Source organism: Myotis lucifugus, unplaced genomic scaffold (assembly GCF_000147115.1).
Source record: "Myotis lucifugus unplaced genomic scaffold, Myoluc2.0 scaffold_268, whole genome shotgun sequence".
Taxonomy (NCBI): Eukaryota; Metazoa; Chordata; class Mammalia; order Chiroptera; family Vespertilionidae; genus Myotis; species Myotis lucifugus.
The window spans coordinates 571,679-585,549 of record NW_005871316.1 but is presented as its reverse complement, the minus strand read 5'-3'; the positions used below and the strand labels follow the sequence as shown (position 1 = coordinate 585,549).

The following is a 13,871-nucleotide window of genomic DNA, read 5'->3' as shown; positions in this document are numbered from 1 at the left end:
TTGGGGCGGGGGGGTCCCTCAGCCCGGCCTGCGCCCATTCACAGTCCAGGACCCCTTGGGGGATGTCCACCTGTCGACTTAGGCCCACTCCCCGGGGGATCAGGCCTAAGCTTGCAGTCAGACATCCTTCTGGTAGCCAGGGAGCCCTTGGGGGATGTCCGACTAAAGGCTTAGGCCCCCAAGGGATCAGATCAAAACCATTAATTGGACATTCTTAGTGCTGCCATGGAGGTGGGAGAGGCTCCTGCCACCACCACTGCACTGGTCAGCCATTAACCAGCTTCTGGCTGAGTGGCACTCCCCATATGGAAGTGCACTGACCACCAGGGGTCAGCTCCTGCATTGAGCATCTGCCCCCTGGTGGCCAGTGTGCATCATAGCAACCGGTCATTCTGCCATTCAGTCAATGTGCATATTAGCCTTTTATTATTATTATATAGGTTGTCCCTATTTCCCCCCTTTTGCCCCCTCTACTCAGCTTTTGCCCCCCTCTTCTCTCTGGCCATCACCATACTGTTGTCTGTGTCCATGGGTTGTGCATATATTTTCTTTGGCTAATCCCTTCTTTAAATTCGCTTCTTTAAATTTCTATTTTCAGATAAGTGCTTATAACTGCACTATTATATATTTTCTATTATATCATTTAGAATTAAGATATTTTTTAATTGAACCCTTGTAAATTTTAGCACAATTTAATAAAGTATGCTAGAAGCAATTAGGAGATTTTTCATGTAATGCAGATACATTTCAATTAATATTTAATTAATTTTTAATTCTTTAATATTTTTAAGATTCGTGCAATAGGCCTTCTTTCCCCTGGCTGCCAGCACCAGTTTTGCTCTGGCACCTGAGACCCAGACCTTCACTCTGGCCACCGCCTTCCATCTTAGCTCTGGACACAGTCTTCACTGCGGCTGGAGCCTTCAGTCTTTGCTCCTCACTCCAGCGTGAGTCTTCAGTCTCTGGCCAGAGCTGCTCCTGTAGCTCCTTCTGCCCCCCACCTTCCCCTCATAGCTTGATTGCTGCTTCGCCTGCAGACCTCATCGACGGGCTCCTGGGTTCCAGGGGGCCGCCTTGCCTGCGGCCCGGCTTTCCAATCACTATCACGATCACGGGCCGCAGGCAAGGTGGCTCCTGGGTCCCGAGGGGCCGCCTTGCCTGTGGCCTGGCTTTCCGGTGGCTCCTGGGGTCGCACATTGGGGCCTGGATGGCGGCTTCCGGTGTCCCGCCCTGCCTACAGTATGCAAATTAGCCACCATCTTTGTTGGTTAATTTGCATATCATGCTGATTAGCCAATGGGAGGTGTAGCGAAGGTATGGTCAATTACCATGTTTGTCTATTATTAGATAGGATTAATTTAGTGTAATGGCTTGGGTCGAGTTCTGAGGTCTTTGTTCTGTTCCATTGATCTATATGCCTGTTCTTGTTCAAGTACCAGGCTGTTTTGAGTACAGTGGCTTTGTAGTATAACTTGATATCTGGTATTGTGATTACTCCAACTTTGTTCTTTCTCAAGATTGCTGTGGCTATTCAGGTTCTTTTTGTTCTGTATAAATTTTTGGAGTTTTTGTTCTAGATCTGTGGAATATGCCATTGGTATTTTAATAGGGATTGCATTGAATGTATAGATTGCTTTGGATACTATGGACATTCCTATGAGGCAGTAGAAAAGAAAGGAAATCTCCTTTGAGACAGCATGGAGGGACCTGGAGAGTATTATGCTAAGTGAAATAATCCAGTCAGAGAAAGACAAGTATCACATGATCTCACTCATATGTGGAATCTAATGAACAAAATAAACTGTTGGGGACAAAATAGAACCAGAGAGACATAGAAGCATAGAGCAGACTGTGGAATTTCAGAGGGAAGGTGGGTGTGGGTGTGGGGTGGGTGGGGAGAGATTAACTAGGGAATTTATATGCATACTAGAGGCCTGATGCATGAGATTAGTGCATTTGGGGGGGGCCTCAGCCCAGCCTCTCGAAGTTCAGGACCCTTGGGGGATGTCTGCCTGGCAGTCAGACATCCCTTTCACATTCCGGGGCTCTTGCAGTCTGGGACCCCTTGCTCCTTACCACTGCCTGCAATGGAGGCGGAAGAGGCTCCTGCCACCACCGCTGTGCTTGCCAGCCATAAGCCTGGCTTCTGGCTGAGCAGCGTTCCCCTTGTGGGAGCTCACTGACCACCAGGAGGTAGCTCCTGCATTGAGCATCTGACCCTGGTGGTCATTGCGCGTCATAGTGACTGGTCATTCCACTGTTCGGTTGATTTGCATGTTAGGCTTTTATTATATAGGATATGCATAGCTCATGGACAATAGGGTGGTGGAGGTGTGTGTGGGAAGGCAGGGGGTAAGCTATAAGGGGACGTTGTGAGAAAAACGGGGACATATGTAATACTTTCAACAGCAAAAATTTAAAAGCAAAATCTGTGGCCATGTTCTCTGGAGTAGCCAAGGAAATTCTTAGTTATTGGATTACAATGATTACTCTGGTAAACAGCTTTTAAAATAAATTCTCTGATTTCTGTCCATAGAATAGTCATACTCTTTACTGACAATGCTTGTACCAATTTTAATTCAGTCACAGTAAGGAACTGTAGAAGGGGATAAGCTGAGCATTATCATGTATCAAGTCAGGATGAGCCTACACATTCCAACTCTCTCCATTTCAACAGTCACCTGAATTTTAGCTAAAAACAACCCTAAACTTCACAACATACCAAATTCTCAAAATATTTCTAAATGCGGGAGATAAAAGAACAGGTGTACAAAACACTCTTCTTTTCCCCAATAAGTTCAGTCCTTCACTTTTCGGTATCTATTTACTAAAATGAAGTTGGCCGTAACTGGTTTGGCTCAGTGGATAGAGCATCGGCCTGCGGACTGAAAGGTCCCAGGTTCGATTCCGGTCAAGGGCATGTACCTTGGTTTTGGGCACATCCCCGGTGTGGGGTGTGCAGGAGGCAGCCGATCGATGTTTCTGGCTCCCTATCTCTCTCCCTTCCCCTCTGTGAAAAATCAATAAAATATATTTTTTAAAAAATTTTAAAAAATAAAATAAAGCTGTTTTTTTTCTTGGTGGACAGTGGCATAATGCTAGTGTTTCAATTTAAGCAACAATCTGTTCAAATAAGTATATTTGGAGAAACTAGCTAGTTGATTATAAATTTTTATTATTATAGTAAAGCAGCCATTTTTGAAAACACCTTAAATGTGTTTTTGAATGTTGAAATGCTTCAGAGGAAGCAGCACCAGAAAGGACAGGACAGGGCAGGTCGGCAGCAGAACATGTTGAAATTCTACTGTGCAGTGGACTAGGAGAATCTTTTCTTATGACAGCTAAGTTCCTAAAGAAGGATATTTTAAAATGGATCTCTTAGTGTCTCTGATACCTCAGCATTATTTATATATTTATTATTAGTTTTTCATTGGTGATGACTTTGTGCTCTCTGTCATTTTTATTCTACTGGCTTTAAAAACTGACAGTGAGAAGAACTTAACGAATTGGTAAAGAGGTCTGCTGTATTTCAGAGGCTAGTGGCATAGAGCAATAGTTGAAAATAAAAAATTAGTCTGAAATAGCAGTTCAGCAACAGGAGGACAATACTGGAGCCATTTGAAATAATCCAGCAGATTTAAACTGATAGCAAAAATTTGACAATCTATAAGTATATCTGTTAGCTCCTTTCTTTTTTTTTTTTTTTTTTTGTATAAGAACCCTGATAATGTCTTCTGATTCTATACTCAGGCTTTTTGGAGTCTGAGTCTACTAAAATGACATCTCTCTGAACCTTGTGTTGCACATATGATCCTTGAAAACTGATGAATCTTGTTACATTTTCAGCTGATACATACCCAGTGGTTCACCCACTCCCTTCCCCTCAAGGTGCTGTGGGGCTGCCTCTGTAGCGAGAAGGTGTCCATTTTGTGCTACGCCGGCAGAACCCTAGAACCAGCTAGTCAAGGTCATTTAATATGCTCAGGGCAATTCAGGCGGACCAGAAGCCTCAGCTCTTTTGATCTTCCTTCTGTATGCTTTGGAAAAAAGATATAGATGATGAAAAAGGATGTTAAAGAAAATAATACCCTTTGGTCAGACCAATCAAGGGAACGTCTAAAGCAGAGCTAACAGAGAGAGGTAGCTCCTTCATCTAGTCATTGGAGCCCGGACAGCTGTTTGCAGTCAGCTTATGCAACCTTGGCACTGTGCTGTGCTTGTGATTGAAGCTCATCTTTATGAGATTTCAGCAAAGCCTGGTCAAAGGGGTTGGTCATTAAAAGCAGGCAGCACGGCGACTCTAGTAAATACAGCAGAAAGAAATGCAATTTTCTTCAGCAAGGTGTTAAGGAGAGAGCTTTTGTAATTTATCTTAATTTAGCCTTCGAAAGATATGACCTTGGTTTAGAATCTTGCTGTAGAGTTGCCTTTTGATGCACTGACTTTACATACTGAGGGAGATGACTGTGTTACCTTAACTAGGTTTGTGTTCTATTGCTTTCTTGGTAAATTCTATTTTAGTAGCTTTATCAATTGACCCAGGCTAGACTGAAATTTCAGGGACCTAGAAGAAAATGATTTCTTTTATTTAAAAAGATGTATTTTGTGAAATCCAAGGTCATTTAAGTATTAATTTTCTTATTAATTCTTAGAGTTTATTGTTTTTCCTTCTGAGAAAATAATAATCTCTAACTTTCAGCAAAGAAACACAGAACATCAGTTAAATGAGCCTGGACTATAGTGAAAGAACCATGGAATCTGATTTTAGAGACCCTGGAGAGCAGCAGTGCCTTCGGAAGCTGAGCGGGATAGCAGTCTTCATGGAGGTGGGGCTTCCGGGAAGCAGGTGGTATATTTAGACGTAGTTCTACTTCAGCAAGGAACTGAAGATGGTCTGACGAAAAGTGCAAAGCATGTCAAGCCAGATGACTTCCCTTTCTTTATAAGCTCTTCTAATATGTCCTATCACCTTCCCCCGTATTGTTCCAGAGCATAAGGCTAGACCTCATCACACACATTCCCCCAAGTTTTAGACTTTTCCTCAGTTCAGTCTCGCTTCTTTTTTGTGCCCCTCTTAACTCTCTCAACCTTTCCTGATGTCCACATATTGGATGCACATATTGGCTGAAGTGCACAACTGGACGTTGCTGTGGTCTGTGGCCCTAGCAGTGACCAGAAGAAGAAAGGATACACTAGAGTAAAGCACAGGTGCTGCTCAGGTGTCCAGACAGCTGAACACTAGCCAAACTCAGAGAGGTGTTTGCTGTTCTGATTTCCCTTTTATTCACAAGTTATCCCCTCCCTATTTTTCTAGGCTCACAGCCTTAGGGTGTGTTTTTTCCAAGTATTCTAATCTGTACTCTTATACGTATACTAGAGGCCCAGTGCATGAAATTCATGCACTTGGGGGGGGGGTGTCCCTCAGCCTGGCCTGCGCCCTCTTGCAGTCCAGGAGCCCTTGGGGGATGTTCAACTGACAGCTTAGGCCCGCTCCCCGGACATCCTTAGAGCTGCCACGGAGGTGGGAGAGGCTCCTGGCATCACCACTGCACTTGCCAGCCATGAGCCCGCTGGCGAGCCTGGCTTCTGGCTGAGCAGTGCTTCCCCTGTGGAGGAGCGTACTGACCACCAGGGGGCAGTTCCTGCATTGAGCATCTGCCCCCTGGTGGTCAGTGCACATCATAGCGACGATCTTCCTCTGTAGGGTCAATTTGCCTATTAGCCTTTTAAAAAATATATATTTTATTGATTTCTTAAAGAGAAAAGGGAGAGGGATAGAGAGTTAGAAACATTGATGAGAGAGAAACATCAATCAGCTGCCTCCTGCACACCTCCTACTGGGGATGTGCTCACAACCAAGGTACATGCCCTTGACCGGAATCGAACCTGGGACCTTTCAGTCCGCAGGCCGATGCTCTATCCACTGAGCCAAACCAGTCAGGGCGCATATTAGCCTTTTGTTGTATAGGATTAGTATACTTATCACAGACATGCAGGGAAGATTTGACAAATAGAAGAGGATGAGGAAATGTAAAGATGGATACAGAGTTAGCAGTAATGTGACCACAAACCAAGGATTGATAGCCACCAGAAGCTGGACAAGGCAAGAAAGTATTCTCCCACAGGGCTTCCAGAAGGAGTGTGCCTTTGCTGACACCTTGATTTTGGAGTTTTGGCCTCCAAAATAAAATTATTTTGTTTTAATTTCTGAAGTTTGTGATGACTCATTGCAGCATGCATAGGAAACTATGGTAATACAGGTTTTCGCAATGTGAAGTGGGGTGCTGCTGTAACTATTGCCTCAAAGTGTGGAAGATGTTTTAGAATTAGATCACTGGTAAAGGTTGGGAGCATTTTGGACTTGTTATAAAAAAGCCTAAATTCTAAAGATAGCTCAGAAGAAGGTGAGAAGCACAAATTATAAAACTTTTGTCATAGAGAGTACATATATTGTCATGAGCCAAGTGTTGAGAGAAATACTGATGTTAAAAGTGTTTCTGGGAAAAGCTCAGAAGAAAATGAGCATACTATTCTAAACTGGAGGAAAGTCGATAGTTGTTATATAAATAGAAGCAAACTTGGCTGACTTGTGTTCTACATTCTTATGGAGAATAGAATTTTATGTGAAGTTCTTCGATATTTAACTGACGAGATTTCCAAGCAACATGTTGAAGGTGTGGCCTGGTTTCCTTTTTCTGATTACAGTAAAATGTAAGAGGAAAATAAATTCAGGAAGATACTGCTAAGACAAAAGAAATCAGCACTTGATCATTTGAGAAATTTGCAGCATATCCAGACTGCAGAATAAATGCTCATGTTGGGAGATTCTCTGCTAGGAACCCATGCTCTGGAGAGAAGCCGAAGGTGTGGCTGGACCAACTTTTGTTGAAGAGATTAGATGTGTGACTCAGTGGGGCTCACACAATCTCAGGGAAGCCAGGAATAGAGATGGAGCTATCCAGGAAAGGTCTGTGGAGGACTCTCTCATATAATAACATGAATCCCCTTGACATACACAAAGACCCACCCAGTTTTTGAGAATTTTCTATCAGCAGACACATTGCCAGCCTGGTTTGAAAGGAACGGAGACAGGACACACGGAAAGCTTTTGGACTTCCAGGAGTTGGTAGGCAGGAAGGTTTTGGTAGAGCTACTTGCCAGAAAATGTGTGCTAGCCTTAAAGAAAAAAATGATGACTCTATTGATGTAAGAAATGTCCAAACCTGTACCAAATTTTTATAAGACTTTACTTGTGCCATAACTTATCATTGCCAGGAAGCAATATCTCAAATACTTTGAAGAATAACAGTTTGCAGTTTCTTTTATGCATTTGTGATTAAGGAGGGAACATAAAGAAGATTATATGAATGTGGGAGAAATGTAGGTGGGAATGGATTACAGGATAGTTAAAATTGTGTGGTCTCTTTTGGGTAGATAGGTATTAGAAGAAGGGGTCTGATGGGGCATTTTAAAGGCATGTTAACCTAGAGCAGTGATGGCGAACCTATGACACGCATGTCAGAGGTGACACGCGAACTCATTTTTTTGGTTGATTTTTCTTTGTTAAATGTCATTTAAATATATAAAATAAATATAAAAAAATATAAGTCTTTGTTATATAAATGGAAGCAAACCATTTACTATGGTTGCAAATATCAAAAAAAAAAATTCTATATGTGACACAGCACCAGAGTTAAGTTAGGGTTTTTCAAAATGCTGACACGCCGAGCTCAAAAGGTTCGCCATCACTGACCTAGATGCACAGAACCAATTGACAGGGCTTGCTTGAAGCAAAGATAAACCTTTTTGTAAAAAAACTATATACAAGGGGCAAGACTGCCCACCATGACCTTCCCAGTTAGGAATTTATGATCAGATCACCTGACAAGGATACTCTCCATAGAATCACCTTCTTTGTCCACAACTCTAAGGGTGAAGCCGTGATCCCAGAGACTGGTACCATACTCCCCTCGCCCCCTGCCCCCCAGGCAGAAGAATTAGTTTCAGGCTCAAGGTTTTCCAAGCTGCCACTGAGGCCTCTGAGAAGCTGGTCCGAAGTGCAGAACCACAGGTCTAATGAGTGGAGCCTAGAATCACAGAGGACTATTCTCAGACCCTGAAATCTCATGGAATTTCTCCTGCTGCATTTCAAACTTTCTTCAGATAAGTTACCCCTTCCTTCCCTTCCAGTTTCTCATTTTTAGAATGGAAATGTCTAAGATTGTTATTCTATGCTTTTTCTATTATTGTATTTTGAGAGCAGGTAGCTGGTTTGTAAATTTCACAGGTCTGCAGATAGAGGAGGATTTTGACCTAGGATGAATCATACTTAGGGTTTCATTCAGATCTGATTTAGGAGATGAGATTTGGGACTTTTGAGTTCATAATATTTACGTGGGATTTTATACTTACAGTTGATGCCATAATGGGTTGACATTTTGGGGAATGTTGGGATGAGTTGAATGTACTTTTCACATGTAACAGACATGAATTTCAAGGGCCAGAATGTAGACTGTCATGGTTTAAATTTCAGCCCTCAGAAAGATAAGTTCCAAATCCCTGGAACCTGTGAATATTACCTTATGGATACATGAGGAAAAAGAGTCTTTGAAGGATCTTGAGCTGGAATTATCTTGGATTATCCAGGTGGGCCCTAAATCTAATGACAAGGGTCTTGTCAACCTAAGAAATGTTCAAACTCGGTGGGGAATTTTTATGAGTTTATTTGAGCCAAACTTACCACAATTTCTGGGAAGCAAAATTTCAACAAACTGAGAAAATGCTCCAGAGAATGGTAGTTTTGTAGTTTTTTTTATACATTAACAATAAAAAGAGAAGTTGTAAGTAGGTTACATGAAATCCACTGGTGATAGATTAGGAAGGCACAAAATCAAAGCAGGAAATCTCTGGGATTGGATAGAAAGTAAAACGATGGACATAGCCTTCTTTCACACAGGTGGTACGGGATAGTTGACAATCAACAATTACCATGATGGCAATGACAATGAGGGGATTTATGGTCTCTGCTCTAGCGGTACCTGTACTTTCAGAGATCTGGAAAAATGGTAATTACATTGTTTATACAAAGGCATGCTTATCAGATATGTTATCCTAGATGCAAGATGTCAACAGACAGGCTTGTTAAGGTGAAGATGGACCTTTGTCAGGGAAGATTCTAGGCTAGGACATAAATACCCACCATAAAGTGCTTTGAGTTTAAAAAGTTTTAATTTTAGAGCATCCTATGTGGTTACTTTTGTCTCTGAGTTTGTAAGGCCTCTTGCAAGCCTCTCCTGAGCTTGTCAGGGTTAGTATGTGGCCCTTTTTTGTCCACAGTCTTTAGAACAGATAGAAGAGAAAACACACATGGAGAAGACAATGTGATGACAGAGACAGAAACTGAGTTTGGAGTGATATTGTCAGAAGCTACCAATGCCAACGCCCACCAGAAGCTGGAAGAGGTGAAGAAAGATCCTCCTCTAGAGACTGCAGAAGAAGTATGGCCCTGCTGACACCTTAATTTTGGACTTCTTACCTCCAGAACTGTAAGAGAATAAATTTCTGTTAATTTAAGCTTCCAAATTTGTGGTAATTTTTAAAAATATATATATTTTTTTATTGATTTCAGAGAGGAAGGGAGAGGGAAAGAGAGATAGATTCAATGATGAGAGAGAATCATGGATTGGCTGCCTCCTGCACACCCCCTACTTGGGATCAATCCCACAATCTGGACATGTGCCCTTGACCAGAACTGAACCCGAGACCCTTCAGTCTGCAGGCCAACACTCTATCCACTGAGCCAAACCAGCTAGGGCTGTGGTAATTTTTATGGCACCCCAAGAAACTAATAGTGTGTCACTTTCAACCGGTTTTCTTTCTCTGAGAAACTGAAGCTTTCTCAATCATGGTTCCAATTTACCCCTTTGGATTATGGTGACAATGAGGCTCTATTCTTCACCTCCCTCCAAGGCAGCCAACATCTGTTATTCTCAGGGAAGCTAATTCCCTGTAGAAAGACTCCTTTCTCTGCCTCTATAACTGTCACCTCTCAGGTTGTTGGAGCACATCCTTAATAACTTCTACTTCTTTCTTTTTTTTCTTTTCAAAAAACATCTTAGTACAGCACCCACAGCCACACTTTATCCTCTTTCCTATCATATGGTCTCAAGGACCCCACTGCTGTTTTCCCTGCACTCTGCAGCCCACTTCTTTATGATGTACCCCTCTTGGAATTCAAATGTACATTTGCATTTTAATGGAAATACAGTATAATTGACTCCCTCTGAATGTTTAAATAATTAAGACCTCATTTTTACATTTTAATACAGATATGTTTTAGCCCTATCTTTGGGGGGAAAGAGATGTTTTTGACAGGTAGCAATTGTACCTATGGAAGCCTACTGTGTGCCAAGCACCATGTAAATATTATAGGGGTCATTCCAATATGTGCTTCTGTGGTATATGGATTTTTTTTTACAGTTGATATTTATCCTATCTAATAAAAGAATAATATGTAAATTAACTGTCACTCTGAAACAAAGATGGTGGCTCCCATAGTGACAGGGGCAGGATACTGGTGGTGTTGCCCTGGCAATGTGAGCCCAGCATCCCTGCCCTGGCCACACAGAGGGAAGGGGGGAAGGGGCCTCGGGCCAGAGGCTTGGGCCAGGGATGCTGGCATTATTGCAGGCTGAGCTGAGCCCACCTCCTTTGAACGAATTTCGTGCACTGGGCCTTTCATATATATATATATATATATATATAGTCTAAAGTTTTACATATGTCTCATTTTTCCCTGATTGACAGCCCCCCAGCCATTCCCACACCCAAGGGCAAGCCTCCACCACCCCAGTGTCGGTGTCCATTGGTTATGCTAATATGCATTCATGTAAGTCCTTTGGTTGCTCTCTAATCCCCCTACCTCCCTTGTCATTTGTCTCTGGATCTATTTTTATTCATTAGTTTATATTGATCATTATATCCCAGATATGAGTGAGATCATGTGATATTTATCTTTCTCTGACTGACTTACTTCGCTTAGCATAATGCTCTCCAGTTCCATCCATGCTGTTGCAAATGGTAAAAGTTCCTTCTTTTTTATAGCAGCATAGTATTCCATTGTGTAGATGTACCACAGTTTTTTAATCCATTCATTTGCTTATGGGCACTTAGGTTGTTTCCAAATCTTAGCTATTGTAAATTGTGCTGCTATGAACATAGGGGTGCATATATTCTTTCTGATTGGTGTTTCTGGTTTCTTGGGATATATATTCCTAGAAGTGGGATTACTGGGTGAAATGGGAGTTCCATTTTTAACTTTTAGGAAATACCATACTGTCTTCCATAGTGGCTGCACCAGTCTGCATTCCCACCAGCAGTGCACGAGGGTTCCTTTTTCTTCACATCCTAGCCAGCACTTGTCGTTTGTTGATGAATTTTTTTGAGATAAAGGCAACTGAGATCTTGAGGGCTCAAAATAAGCTCCCCCTATCCCTCTTAACTACCTGAAGAATTTGAATTATGGGCCTTGCTCATAATAAGAGATTATCACAGATAACCTTTTTTTGACCTATCTATAGGGCAAGACAAAGTTTTAATTACTGAACATCTGCTCTTCTTATCTTCCTATTATGACCTTCCTCCTCTCTGAAGCCCCATAGTTCAAATTGTCATATATACCTCATTTTCTGATTCTCTCATTTATGTGTTGTTCCTGATTCTCTCATGTATGTGGAATACTTATGTGTACATATGCATTAAACTTGGTTAATTTCTCTTATTAATCTGCTTCATGTCAATTTAATCATTAGAGCAGACAAAAGAGCTTTGAGATAGAGTAAAATTCTTCCTCCCCCATAATATCATAACACTTAATCCTCACAATAGTCTTTATTTCATCCCCAGTTTGCAGACTAGGACTAAAGACAAAGAGGTAGTAGGTGACTCAAACAAACTTACATGGTTTCGAGAACTTAAGATTTTCCCAGTCTTCTACTTATGTTTTAGATTTTATTTTCTCTACTGTTAAAGCCTGTCACAATCAAATTTTTTTAAAACCTATTTGCTCTAATTTTGAACCATTACTGTCTCATTGGCAGAAATAATAGTAACTTACAGTTGACTTTAGTACTTAGTACTGCTGTCCAGAGTCCTAAACTTTTCATATTAATTATCATGTGTGATGTGTCAATAGCCTTATTAGGTGTCTGCCAGTTTCATGATTATAGAAGAGGAAACTAAGTCTTAGGTTAAATATCTTACTCAAAATCACAATTAGTTTGATTTAGGACACATATTTGCTGCAGACATGTCTTGTCGACATAAGAAACTTCCAAACCTGTAGATAATTTTTATGAGTTTATTTGAGCTTAAGTGATGACAATTGCTAGGAAGCAAAATCTCAACTAATTGAGAAAATGCTCTGGAAAATGGCTGTTTTACCACTTTATTTTAAACATCAGAGCAAAAGGGGAATACATAAGGAGGTTATATGAAATCCATTGGTGCTAGATTAGGGAAGGGGGAGGATGCAAAGTGGAGAAATCTCTGACATTGGATAAAAAAGTAAAATACATACTTCTTTCACATTGGTGGGTATCGGATAGTTAACAATTAACTTTTGCAGCACATAGATGTGGTATGCAAACAAGATAACAATGAGGGGTTCTGTGGTATCGAGTTCTGGTTGGAGATTGTACCCTGAAGGGTCTGGTAAAAGGGGAATACTCTGAATTCCAAAGGTATATCATCTTAGATGCAAAAAGACAATAGATAGGCTCAGTTAAGGTAAACATTGATCTTTGTCAAGGAAGATACCAACCTAGGACGTGACTACTCACCATGACTCACTTTTAATTGTTCAATAGATGCTTTCTGGTTGCATACTGTATTAATCATTGTTGATAAAAATAAATGTCAGAATGTTATTTATATATAATGACCTTCTAAAAAAGTCATTTGAAACAGCTTTTAATTAAAGGGTATTAAATAAAAAAAATCCAAACCAACTCCTGAAACATGAGTAACATGAAAAATAAGAAAAGATCTAAAAATTTTGAAGCACAAATGGAAAAAGAAGAATGCCACAGTTATGGAGAAGCTTTGCTGAATAGTCACCACTTAGATATTATGTGCAAACGTGAAGTGTACTTATTTGAAACTCTCCAAGAATTGTAATATCAACCCCTTACCAATTTATTATTTATTTATTTATTTTTAATTTTTTTTACTGTACAGCCCCCTTCAGTGCTCACAGCCCAAGGGGAAGGAGGCTGGGCAATGGTTTGAGGCTGCAACTTCCTCTGGCATGGGTCCACTAAGCCCCTTGCTAATTTATAAGATCAGTTTTAACTTCTGTTGCCAGAGAAATCAGTAGGTCCAATTTCCCTGACACTAGTGGGAGTGGGTTGGCTCTTGCAATATCTTTAGAAAATGTATTTTCCAAGACTTGCAAGAGAGAATGAATGGTTTTTATTTGCATGGAATTATATTTCTCGGGTTGCAAAGTCCCATTGTCTTTAAACCAGTCCTGGAAATGTGCAGCTGGCGGTTCAGTAGAGATAAAAGTAGGGCCATTGTCCAGGGTGTCCATTCCATGGTGGAACTGAGTCCGATACAGCAGTAGGCTAATCACAGTCCATTAGTTCATTATGTGGAGTCCACCTGGCTGTGGGCCATGTGAGTGCAGAGCATGTGAGCCCTGCAAGCCAGGAGTCAGGCATGAGCAGCAAGAGAGAGGGAGAGAGAGGCTCCCTTGTTCAGGAGCTAAAGTATCAAACTTTTCCTTGCTTGCAGTGGCCATGCCTTTTCTGGCCATTGACTTGTTCCCAGGTGTGACTGACAGGTAAACATCTTCCTATGTCACCTAGACC

The 13,871-nt window shown here is 41.3% G+C and overlaps 1 pseudogene; it reads right to left on the bottom strand.

The window, feature by feature from the left end:
- Positions 1-13,226: 13,226 nt before the first annotated feature.
- LOC111828028 lies at positions 13,227-13,328 on the bottom strand (annotated as a pseudogene).
- Positions 13,329-13,871: the final 543 nt, after the last annotated feature.